Source organism: Mus caroli, chromosome 3 (assembly GCF_900094665.2).
Source record: "Mus caroli chromosome 3, CAROLI_EIJ_v1.1, whole genome shotgun sequence".
Lineage (NCBI taxonomy): Eukaryota > Metazoa > Chordata > Mammalia > Rodentia > Muridae > Mus > Mus caroli.
Window position 1 is genome coordinate 5852550 of NC_034572.1, and position 12669 is coordinate 5865218.

At 42.6% G+C, this 12669-nt stretch overlaps 1 protein-coding gene across 3 annotated transcripts in view; it reads right to left on the reverse strand.

The window, feature by feature from the left end:
- Pag1 (phosphoprotein membrane anchor with glycosphingolipid microdomains 1) overlaps nucleotides 1-12669 on the reverse strand; it is a 142301-nt gene that overhangs the window by 111374 nt on the left and 18258 nt on the right. The window contains exon 1 of one of the 3 annotated variants that reach the window (XM_029475222.1): nucleotides 4861-5025. The exons of the other annotated variants lie outside the window; for them this stretch is intronic. The gene's annotated coding sequence lies outside the window, so the exon portion shown is untranslated. Of the gene's footprint in view, nucleotides 1-4860; nucleotides 5026-12669 lie in introns of those variants that run through there. 3 annotated transcript variants of the gene reach the window in all.

Here is a 12669-nt window from a genome sequence, read left to right on the forward strand (position 1 = left end):
AGATAGCACTGGAAATATAAATGAAGAAAATACCTAATAATATTTAAAAAACAATCTAAAAAAAAAAAACGAGTTTCTTTTCAAGGCCATCACATTCTGGCAATTTAACTACAGAAAACAGACTTTATATTTTACTGGTGCTGCTGTGTGCTTGTTAATTAGTTTGTGTTGGTGTTTTCTCAATAATGTTTTCTCCTCCAGATCTGGGGTATGTGAAGGGGAAGGAAACCCAGGAAATGTATCATTGGATTGTGTGCAGGTTCCACAGGGAGTTTGTCTTGATTCCTCATTATCTTTAGAATCCTATGTTTGATTCGTATACTATACACTGAGTTTTAGTTGGACTTAGCAGAACAGAGGAAAGTATGTCTATGCCATCTTTCTAGAGGCAGAGAGAAAATACTCCTCTTTGTCTTGAGGCTAAATTTAGAATTGTGATTAAGCAAGGAAACTGCATTGGCTACACTGAAAAATTTTATCAAGTAGTAGCAGAAGGTTACATGAAATCAATTTGGGATGGTTATTAAAGACTTAAAGGGTTTTTACGTAATATGTTTTAAATATCTTTTGAAAGAAAATACTTCGTGATGTTCACTTTCGTTTAGAAAGCAGAAAGAGATCTTTATATGTGGGTGATAATTCGTAATTACTACCAAGAGCTCATATGTTTGAGTTCTTTTCCTACTTGGGTAATTATTTGAGAGAATCTTTCTTTTCTGTTTTATGAGAAGCAGCTACCTAGGACTTACATCTCATCGTATTCTCTGAAGGTTTCTCCCCAGTGACCTGCTTGTAGGATGCACATACAAAGTGACATTACTAAAGTACCACTGAGGTCTTCATGTACATCCTAGCTCACATTAGTCAACTCTCAAGTAAAATGTACGGCGTGGCAAAAGCATCAGCTAATAATGAGTGGACATCCCTGTAACATACATTGATGTGAGTTTCTGCCAATGAACGCAAATGGATTACTCTTGAGAAATTCAGTTAAAGGCAATAGAGCCAAAGCGTAAGTGCCATTGAGAAGGCTCTTTAAGAGACACTATACGTTCTCTGAGGTAGCTGGGTGGCTATGGGGCCTTCTTTTGCACAAGTTCTGAGGAACGTGGGGCTCTGATTTCATGCTCCACATAGCAATTAGAAGCAAACGGCAGTTCCTTGGGCTAGGAAAATTCATTACAATACTGCTTGATGCAGCTATTTTCTCATTGCTGGGTGAACAGAAGGAAACAGCACGGTATCACACTCAGTGAACTATAAAGCAAGTATTATCAAGCCAGTCTGAAGATGCAGGAGAATTAAGCTTCCTCGCCAGCTTGACATTCAGCCAATCCGAAAGTATCCAAGAAAGAGCACGTAACAGTGAGCACCATGTAGTGCAGATTAACTAGCTGTGTTGAAAACTTGCACTGTGCTCTATGAGTGTAGTCAACGTGAGAGTTCAAAACACCACACCTGCCCCAGGATACCTCTCAAGGAAACACTGGCCCATTCCTGCCCAGTCTCTAAACACAAGAATATGTGTCCTTTCTGTGAAAAGGCCACAAGGGACATTGTGCCAGAGCTGAGGTCTGCCCACAGCTCCTATATCCAAGTGCCTTAGAACTCAAAATAATGCTAAATAAACTTAGGGCTTGTTTGGTCATACTGAGTCTTCTAGATACAAAGCTGAGCTGTTAATACAGTCAAACAGACTGTGCCTCATAGTCAGTATGGGAAGTTGTTGAATGTTACAGTTTACATTACAGCAGGAGGGGTTTTGTTTGTTAGATTTTTGGTGGTAGGGCCCTGTGATTTTTTTCATATACAATGCTAATTGTTTTAGCAGGCATATCATATTTTTAACATGGCTGATATACAGTGGCTAATAACAGAATAAATAGTGAAAGCATACTTTAAATCAGAGCATAGAGATAGGAGTAATATAAAGGGAAAGCCACTTGCTTTGCTTTTCTGAGATAGGACTATGGTAAAGGAGTTGAGGCCCAATGCTAGTTCTTGCTCTCATTGAAGGAAAAGGAAAAATGTGCCCTGTGTTTAAATGTTCATCTCAGCTACATGTTCACTTACTATTTAATTTCAGCTTATCCTGGAATCCATACGCACTGCCTGAGTGTCATTAAAAATACTCAGACAACTGGTTAATGAAGTGTAATTTCTCAATCATACCTCACATCATATGCAAACACCAGCTTAGGATGGACAATATACAGTTAAACATGAAAGAAAAATCCACAAAACTGAATAAGCAAGGTAAAAAGTCTCTTTCACCACAAGGTCAAGTTTACTATCCTCAGTCCTGAGTGGGAAGGACCATCACACACCACAGCAGTGCTCAGACCGTCACACAGCACAGCAGTGCTCAGGCCGTCACACACCACAGCAGTGCTCAGACTGTCACACACCACAGCGTGCTCAGACCGTCACACAGCACAGCAGTGCTCAGACCGTCACACAGCACAGCAGTGCTCAAACCATCACACACCACAGCAGTGCTCAGACCGTCACACAGCACAGCAGTGCTCAGACCGTCACACACCACAGCAGTGCTCAGACTGTCACACACCACAGCATGCTCAGACCGTCACACAGCACAGCAGTGCTCAGACCGTCACACAGCACAGCAGTGCTCAGACTGTCACACACCACAGCAGTGCTCAGACTGTCACACACCACAGCAGTGCTCAGACTGTCACACACACCACAGCAGTGCTCAGTCCTAAGTGGGAAGGACCGTCACACAGCACAGCAGTGCTCAGACTGTCACACACCACAGCAGTTCTCAGACTATCACACACCACAGCAGTGCTCAGTCCTGAGTGGGAAGGACTGTCACCCACCAGCAAATGAAGCCTATGATAGCACTCAGTTGTGATACGGATGATGCATGCTGGGATCTCTCTCCCACTGCTTGTGGGAGGAGGGTAAGTAGGCTTAATCTTACTGAAAACAATTCCCATTTCATGTCAGAATGGCTGTGTCTATAATTGATGATAGACACTTCTCCTCTTGGGTGTTATCTGAGAACAGTTCCAAGAAACTATGGCCTACAAGCCAAGAGTAGTTTTTACAATTTTCTTTAAAGGACAGATAGCAGAGACTAATGTACTCTGCAAAGCCTATATTATGTACTAAATGTTCATTTATAAAAAGAGTTCGCTGGTCCCCATTTTAAAGAGGGTGTGTATGTATGTGCATGTGTGAGTGTGTGTGTATGTGTGTGGTACATGTATACTTAGTCTTCTACTCAGAAGCAAAGAAGACAGTAAAACCTAAGGTAAGATCAATTGTCACTGGACAGATGATCTGTGATAGTCATAAAACACTAGTTTACAAAGCAACAAAAATAAACACAGTTAGATGCAAAATAACTGAATAAAAGAAGCAAGTCACAAGATACTCAGAGCATGGCTCTACTTGCATAAGGTCCCAGAGACAGCCCAGTGAGCACTGGGGATATACGCATGGGCAATGATGCCAATTAGTACGCCGGGGCCAGTCACTGAGGCAGATAAGCCCTCAGCTGGAGAGGACACTGCAGTCATTCATGTACTATATACTAAGACATGGTTATAAAGACCTAAAGTGGCTGTGACGATCCACAGAGCAACTCTATCTACTGTTCACCATGATTTTAAGGGGGGGTCAGAGTTATAAAAATGGAAAGACATTGTAGTTGTCACTAGTATCCTTCAATTATGTGTACATCTACTTAAAATTAGTGATTCCAAGCTCAAGATATCTGCAAATAAAGTCTTACTCTTATTTTTACATTGTGCAGCCATATCACGTTTTAATCAAAAAATCACTCAATATCTAGTATCCCAAAGAGCTTTGGTTTGGAGCATGCTCCGTTGACTGTGTGTTATTTATATAGAAATCCCTTCCCAAAAGGACTGGAAGTCACCAAGTGATTTAGAAGTTTGTGAAAATTGGAACACTGTGCTGTGATAGCAATTTGTTAAAGTTACAACTGGACATTAATACGATTTTTATGATCTTTAATTTCCCCAGTGTCCATTACCTCCCAAACAGTGGCTCCTGGCACTGAGACAGCATTCCATAATCATTATTAATGGCCTCCATCTTTCCCTCTAATGCACGTAACCCTACAATGTGGCTATCCTTGCAATGGGTAAACAGAGAAATGACTATGATATATTTAGGTGTAATAAGAGGGAGCAGGACATGGTGACACAGAAAAGAACTGGAGAGAGCTTTCTCAAGGGAAAGAGCCTGAATGAAACTGTCTTGCTTATTTAATGCAAGTTTTAAACAACCACACTGTACATATAAATACTGGGGGGAAATACAGCTTAACATGTCAATAGAAAAGCCCAGAAATGCTAAATTCTAACAAAGGCAAGGTCACAGAACTTGTCAGGGTGAAAGGCATCAGATATATTGAAGAGGTACATCTGTCATCTTAAAGGAGAAAGAAAAGCAGAATCAGTAAACAATTTTCCTTTGGGGGCAGCAATGGCCAAGTTGCTCTGTTTTTTGAGTCAGCATTGCACTCATTTGAATTGTTCACCCTTATAATTCAGTATGTTAAATGACTTTTACAAGTAGGGATTCCTGAATTCTGTGAAGAACTGAAAGAGATCTCAGATTTCATCAAATCCTCAAGCTAACACACTTTTAATTTTTTACTTTTTGTATGCTATGAGTGTGCTTGTTTTGCCTGCATATACGTCTGTCCATTGTATGCCTGCCTGGTGCCCTTCGAGGTCAAAGAGGACCCTGGATCCCTGAAACTGGAGTTAGGTAGTTCTTGGTTGTCACGAGGGCTCTGGAAATCCAACCAGTACTCCTAACCACTGAGGCCTCTCTGCAACCCCAGGTTAACATACTGACCTGCTCATCTTTCTGGGTGCCAGAGAAAGACAGTCAGCACAGGATTTATCCTCTGTCTCTTCTGCCTGATGCTCAGATTCCAGTGGCACCAGAGAAAGGCCTGGTGGTTGCCATGACTGCTCTAGGTTTGCATCACACCAACAGTGTACAAGGATCTTGTGTTGTCCTTAATGCAGCTTTCCACTGCAAGGAGACAATATCTTGTCAGGCAATAAAACAAGCCTACTCTTTGTTTGCAAGGAAATGCTATCTCTTTCCTTCATAGATATTCATATCACAAATTTTCTTGAAAAGATAGCTCAGTACAAAAAGATTGTGAATGTCTCTGTCCACGTGACACAGTAAACGTGAAGAAAATAGGGAGAAAACTCTCAACATTTTCAGTTTTTCTGAAAAAAAAAAAAAAAAGCTTTGAAGACTAGGTGTGTTGTAGTTACTGATTAATTTGAAGAGAGATTGCATCACAAACAATGAATATCTTTCCCCTTACCTGGCATATATCTTAACAATCCTAATTTTTTTCACAAATAAAAGGTCTAATTTTTGTAGTTTACCTTGTTAATATTAAATACACTTTCAATGTTTAGAGGATTTCCTAATTCTCCTGGGGTACAGCATTACAACTACAAGGATCACATATCCTAAAATCTTTCTAAACTTTCTCTTAGATAATTTGTCAAATCGGGTTTTTTTTTTGTTTGTTTGTTGGTTTGTTTTTCGAGACAGGGTTTCTCTGTATAGCCCTGGCTGTTCTGGAACTTACTCTGTAGACCAGGCTGGCCTCGAACTCAGAAATCTGCCTGAATCCGTACACTGAATTTGCTCAAGGTCACAAATATCTGGTTACTACAGAGTAGATTTAATGCTGGGCACTGGGAAGTGGCTATTAAGACAACACAGTAGGAAAAGCTCTTGAAGCTGATAGCATGATGGGACTGGACGTGGAAAGCCTTTAAAGCATATTGTGCTGGGGCACTGGACAGTCAGCATCAGCTTCTCAGAGAAAGGAGGCGCTGGAAAGTAAAGCAGGAATCAGTAGCTGGACTCAGGGATAGCTCATGCAAGGTTGCAGACCACATGTGAGCACGCTGCTTGCCCAGCTGGAACCTAGGACAGTGTAGGAGAGCAGGCCAATCTACCATCAGGAGTCTCATCTCTAAAGACTCTGTTTGCCATGCTAAGGACACAAAAGTGTCTGGAGACCATGCTCAGAAGAAACAATGTAATATTTTAAGGAATGATATGAACAAATCAATCAATATACTAGAAAATTCTCCCAGCATCAGGTAAGAACGTAGGGCTGGCCAGATCTGGCAGAATGCAGACTAGCTAGAGACTTCAAAAATAATATGGGACCAGTGCTTAGCAGACAGTCTAACAGACCTTAAAGGATGAAGCTACGCCAGACTGATCTGTCTTATCTGTGCAGCTAGTGAAGGGAGACAGTAAGGCAAGAGCGCAGGGAGAGAAGGCGTAACAGGACACATGTGGAACAGAACGGTAGGGCTGGGTATCTGTACACTGTAGATGAGAAGATCATAATTCACAGGTCCAAGGGAGAACTGACAAAGAGGCAGGAACACCGGTTCATTTCCTTCATATAGACCTGAGGAATCAAATTCGTGGATGCATAACTCATGGCAGGCCTTGCTATATGCCCAAATCCATGAAACATTTGCCCATCAATCAATCAATGGCATACTTTACAATCATATTTCTGACAGGTATATCCCAGGCTACATAATTAAAGCAAGAACCTTCACAATAGTGGTTTAGACATTTGCCTGAATTTAAAAAAGAAATGTATGTATATTATAGTGACAATATCACTTTTTATAATGGGATTTAAAAGTTACTCACTTTAAATGTGATTTCATTTTAGGTATATGAAGTTCGACAGATCGCTAGACTCCCTGGATCTCAGAGAGAAGGCGTTCACTCAGAGATACCCGCAACTCTCCGTCAGACGATTACGCCCTCCTGTACAGCTATACCGAGATCTAAGCTCTCATCACAGAGCTGGTGTGACAAACTAAACAAGATTGTAACTTTCTAGATTAAGGTTTCCCCCTACTGTATACAGAAAAAAAAAACCCCAAAACTCTGAAAACTGTTTCCTCATTCTTTAACCTCTTCATCTGATATAAAACCTGCCACTTATTTCTTGTAGTGATGAACTTTAAGAGAAAAAAAAAATCACAGCAAAATACAGGAGTGGAGGCCAGAGTGTGACTTCTGCCAGCTCTCTGAGTGCAACCAAAACACTTCCAGGATACATGCATTAGACAGGCCACACTGCACATGCATGCATTAGACAGGCCACACCACATATGCATGTTTTAGACAGGCCCTGTGCATGCATGCATTAGACAGGCCACACTGCACATGTGTTCATTAGACAGACCACACCACCATTCCACTCACTTCACCCTCTGACGAGGCAGCAACAGTGAGGCCTTAACAATATGTCCTAGCATGTGTCAGAGCAATTGTCTTCAGCAAGAGAAATGGCTCAGTGGTTAAGGGCACTTGCTGCTCTGTGCCTAGCATCCACATGTGGCTTAAACCATCTGTAATTCTAGTTCCAGGGGACCGACCCCTTCTTTCAGATTTCTTGGGCATTGCTTGCACATGGCATACAGACACACATGCAGAAAAACACACATACACAAAAATTAAAAAATATTAAGAAAAAAACAACAACTGAGTTTTAGCAAATATTTAGAAGGTGAGGGATTAAAAATATATACTATGCCTCCCAAATCCCTGGGGGTCTCCATCTATGGATACAACTAGCCTCCTGTCAAATAGATTCATAAGCAAAGAAGTATCAGTTGTGAGCATGTACAACCTTTTTTCTTTTTGTTATCCCCCAAACAATTTCAATGTACCAACTGTTTGCCTGGTGTCTTAGCTACTTTTCTATTCTGTGACCAAAGCAACTTATGGAAGAAAAAGCCTGTTTGGGACCTCCCCTTTCTGATCAGTAGAGGCCATGACGATTAGAGCAGGCAACCTGGCAGCAGGCAGGCAGGCAGGCATGGCACTGGAGCAGTACCAAGAGCTTACATCTCCATTCACTGAGGTGGAGAGAGCTAATAAGGGGTATCATGGTCTTTTGAAACCCCACAAAGCGTGCCCCTGGTGACGCACTTCCTCCAACAAGGTCTTACTTCCTGATCTTTCCCAAATAGTCCCACCAACTGGAGCCCAAGTAGTTAAACATGGTGAGCCTATGGAGGCCATTTCATTCAAACTACTGCTAAGTGGCATTTCCATTTTTCACGTTACATGTAATTTAGAGATGATTTAAAGTAAATAGAAGTATATGTATAGGTTATATGCAAATACTATGCCATTTCATACATGGGTCTGAATATCCTCTGATTTTGACATCTGTAGAGCATCCTGAAAAACATCTCCCATGAATATCAAGGGATGACTGTTCTGAAAACAGCATGCTGACCTTATAGTGCCTTGTGGTGCCATCAAACTGGCTGAATAAAACCAGAACTGCACAGGATCCCCAATGGAGGCGTTAGAGAAAGGACTGGAGGAGCTGACGGGGTTTGCAACCCCATAGGAAGAACAACAATATCAGCCAACCACACACCCAGAGCTCCCAGGAACTAAACCACCAACCAAGAAGTACACATGGGGGGACCCATGGCCCTAGTCATATATGTAGCAGAGGATGGCCTCGTCAGGCATCAATGGGAGGAGAGGCCCTTGGTCCTCAATGTAGGAGAATGTGAAGGTAGGGAGGTGGGAGTGGGTGGGTGGGGGAACACCCTCATAGAAGTAGGCGGTAGGGGGGATGGGATAGGGGGTTTCCAGGGTGGGGGAACTGGGAAAGGGGATAATATTTGAAATGTAAATAAAGATAATATCCAATTAAAAAAAAGAAGAAGAAACAAAAGAAGTTAAAAGCACTTACTGTTTTTTCAGAAGACTGTAATTCTATTCCCAATACATACACTGGGCAGTTCAAAACTGCTTGTCACTCTAGGGATTCAAAACCTTTTGGCATTCACAGGCACTGTCCATAGGTGCACATCATCTCTCTCTCTCTCTCTCTCTCTCTCACACACACACACACACACACACACACGCACACACACACACACGCACGCTCATGTGCATACCCACTCAATCACTCATGCACACACACCTAAATAAAATATAACAAATGTTTAAAAAAAATCATTAAAAACAAGAACTGACTGCATCTCTGACCCACATCCACCCCAGATGAGACATCTTGTCTTTGGAGAGTAAGCCACTACCACAGACACAGCCACTGAGAATACTATCTAGCACAATTAAGTTATTTTTTTTAATTAAAGACCTCATGTGGTAATAAAGTACAGAAATAGGTGAATCTCCATGATAAATGGTATGCCAATATTATTTTATAATGCATATATCTAGAAGATGTGTCCAGACTTTATGGACAATGCATACAATCAACTCGTGGAATGCTGTTCCTAAACCCAAAGCTAGTTCCCCCTGTCTGCTCTTCAAGCTGCAATTAACTGCTCACAGTTTTTCCCTTTTAAGGGTGTCGCTGAAATTCCTCTTTCCTTTGCTTACAACTGTGGGCACAGATGGGGACCATGTTGTATCCACGTCTGATGTGCCTTGTCTTTATGCAAGTTTCCCAGACATGGCCCAGAGCCACCATGAGCAGTTTGGCAGTGAGATCACACAACTCAGGCTGCCCATATCCCTTTGGGAAAACCTGGACAGAAGACATCAGCCTCTCTGGACAATCAGTGTCACAGAAGAAAATGGATTGATTGTTGTCAATGAAAATAACCCCAGGAAAGAGTGCTTACCTCAAGTTTTGAAGGAAACCCCGTCTCTCTCTCCAGTGTGACAAACCTGGAGTGAATCGTGAATAAAACGGCCAGTATCTCTTCTCTATCGATTCTATACATCACTGATGCTGGTTTCCAGCCAGAGAAAGCCTGGGTCCAGGCCAGTCTGTCCCTGGTCACCCATAAATGGCCTGACAATGAGCACACAGTAGAGAAAGGCTGGCTTAGAAGACCCTTCTCTCGTCCTCTCATGTTCTGTCCACGAACTTCCCAGGCTGCTGAACCCCACTTCATGAGGAAATGAAATCTCTCATATAAATATGGTCAATATCCTATCTACAGAAAATGAAGCGGAACCTGCCTCCCAAATTCAGGTGGACACAGACAGGTAACTTGCAGAAGCAGATGTGTTGGCAGGAGCGCTTTTAAGCGTGATTTATGATCATCAATGTGCTTCCAGTCAGCAACCCCCTTCCCACGCTTACATCATCTACAGAACCATCAGTTCAAGAACCACTTAAGACGTAAATGATTCATGGTGGCGGGAAGCAGGGCAGTTCTCAACAATGCATAACGGTCAGTTCTCAAGTCCATGGGGATAAAGACGTGCCACCCCTTAGCCCTCTTCAGTTCTTTCAGGGGAAAGGGGAAAGATAAAGGCCAACAAGATCAAGTGTCTTCTTTGCAATGTAGATATTTTCCTTTGGATCTACGACTCTAGCTTTGAGAAATAAAACTAAGCTCTTTTCTTAATCCTTAAATGTACTTTATGGAATAAAACATATACTATAGTTTACAAGTATGAGCCACAAACATAAATTTATGGTTTATCATATCTACATTTAAGTTTTTATTTTGTTATGTATTACAGGCTGACCTTGAACTTGTAATCCTTTGTCTTAGCCTCCCAAGTGCTTAAATTAGAGGCACGTATCACTACATCTAATCTACAATCACACTTTTGGGGGGTTATATTTTCTTTCTTTAATTAATTTTTTAAAATTAAATTTAAAAAATTTTAAATTAAAATTTATATTTCAAATGTTATTCCCCTTCCAGTTCTCCCCTCCACGAGTCCCCCTCCCCCTTCACCTCTTAGAAGGTATTCACCCACCTACCCACCCACTCCCACCTAACCTTTCTAGCATCCCCATTCTCTGGGATATCAAGCCTCCACAGGACCAAACACATCCCTTCCCACTGAGGCTAGACAAGGCAGTCCGCCCACGGATGCTCTTTGGTTGGTAGTTTAGTCCCTGGGAGCTCTGAGGGGTCTGATCAGTTGACACTGTTGTTCTTCCTTCAGTTCCTTCTGTCTGTCCTCTAACTCTTCCATAACGATCCCCCAAGCTCAGTCCAGGAGTTGGCTGTGGGTATCTGTATCTGTCATCTCAGTCATCTGCTTGCTTGTCGAGGTTTCCTGGGTTGTATGGCTATGCTCTTTCCATTTACACGCATGAGGGTCTATTTGTGCAATGGCCTAAGTTGCCAGACCTACCGTGCACTGGCTGCATGACCTTGGGCTGGATGTTTAATTGCACTGAGCCTACTTCCTAACCTGTAACTTCAAAAACTAAGCTTCTTTTGAATCTCATGGGGTTCACGTGAGAATCGAATGCGGCGTTAAAGAAAGAAAACAGTCCTCAGATATAATGTTTTTCTTGAAAACTGGCCCTTGTATCTCTGCTGAGACGAGCTACCTGGAAACTTAATGAAGCCTAGGTCCCACTCTCTTATTAGATAAACACCAAACCAGGACGTTGTTTCCTCCCTTCCTCCCCCCCCCTCCCTTTCCTTTTGAGATAGGAGCTCAATATCACAGGCTAGCTTCAACTCATCATTTATTTGACCTTGAAATACGCCTCCTCCTTCCTCTAGCTCTTGAGTGCTGTGATTATAGGCAAGTGCCACCATACGCAGTTTATATGATGTTGGTGACTGGACGCAGGAGCTCATGAGAGGTAGACAAGCACTCTACCAACTGAGCCACACGCCCAGTCCTGGAAGTCATCGCTTCTAACACACATTTTAACCAGTGAATTTAGCCTGCTACAGTCTCACCAGGCTGTGGCCACAGAAGAGGTATTCAAGAGCAGCATTTCAGCACCCAGTTGGCATACGATGTTTTGTACTAGGCTTGGACTCTGAGTTGCTATTTCTGGGCCTTATTTTTAAGCTATGTAACCGTGTGGGTATGTGAACATGAGTGCCGGTGTCCATAGAAGCCAGAAGAGAGGATGAACCCTCCTGAGCTAGAGCTGAATCTACTGTGTCCTGCCAGGTTTGGGTTCTAGGAAGCACACACAGGACCTCTGCAAGGGCAGCAAGCACTCAACCAAAGAGGCATCTCTGCAATTTTCACAATGGCTCTTGACATGGTCAATATTCAGGTATGTTTGAGTACCGCTACTTATTAACATCAGCTGTGTCCTACAAATCCATTAAGGTCAAGGCCCCAAAGCAGGACCCTTTAATCAGAATGACTGAGTAGGGACTAGTCAGCAATTTGTAGGCCTCCCCGGGGATGCTAATGTGTAGCTATCCTGGAAAACCACCACACAAAGGACCATGGCAAACACAGACAGTGTGGGGAGAGCACATTTAAATGAGGAGATAGTGTGTAACAGACTGTCAGCTTTTTAACAATGGAAAATGTGGGAAAGCAAAGAAATATGTACAATTCAGAAACACAGCAAGAGAAAACAGACAGGATGCCAGGGTAGGAAGAGAGTAACTCCTGAAATTACAGAGTCAGGGTCAATCACTAGCAAGGGGTGATCGCTGTGGTCGGGGTCAATCACACTAGCAAGGTGTGATCGCTGTGGTCAGGGTCAATCACACACACTGCAAGGGGTGATCGCTGTGGTCGGGGTCAATCACACACACTGCAAGGTGTGATCGCTGTGGTCGGGGTCAATCACACACACTGCAAGGGGTGATCGCTGTGGTCGGGGTCAATCACACACACTGCAAGGGGTGATCGCTGTGG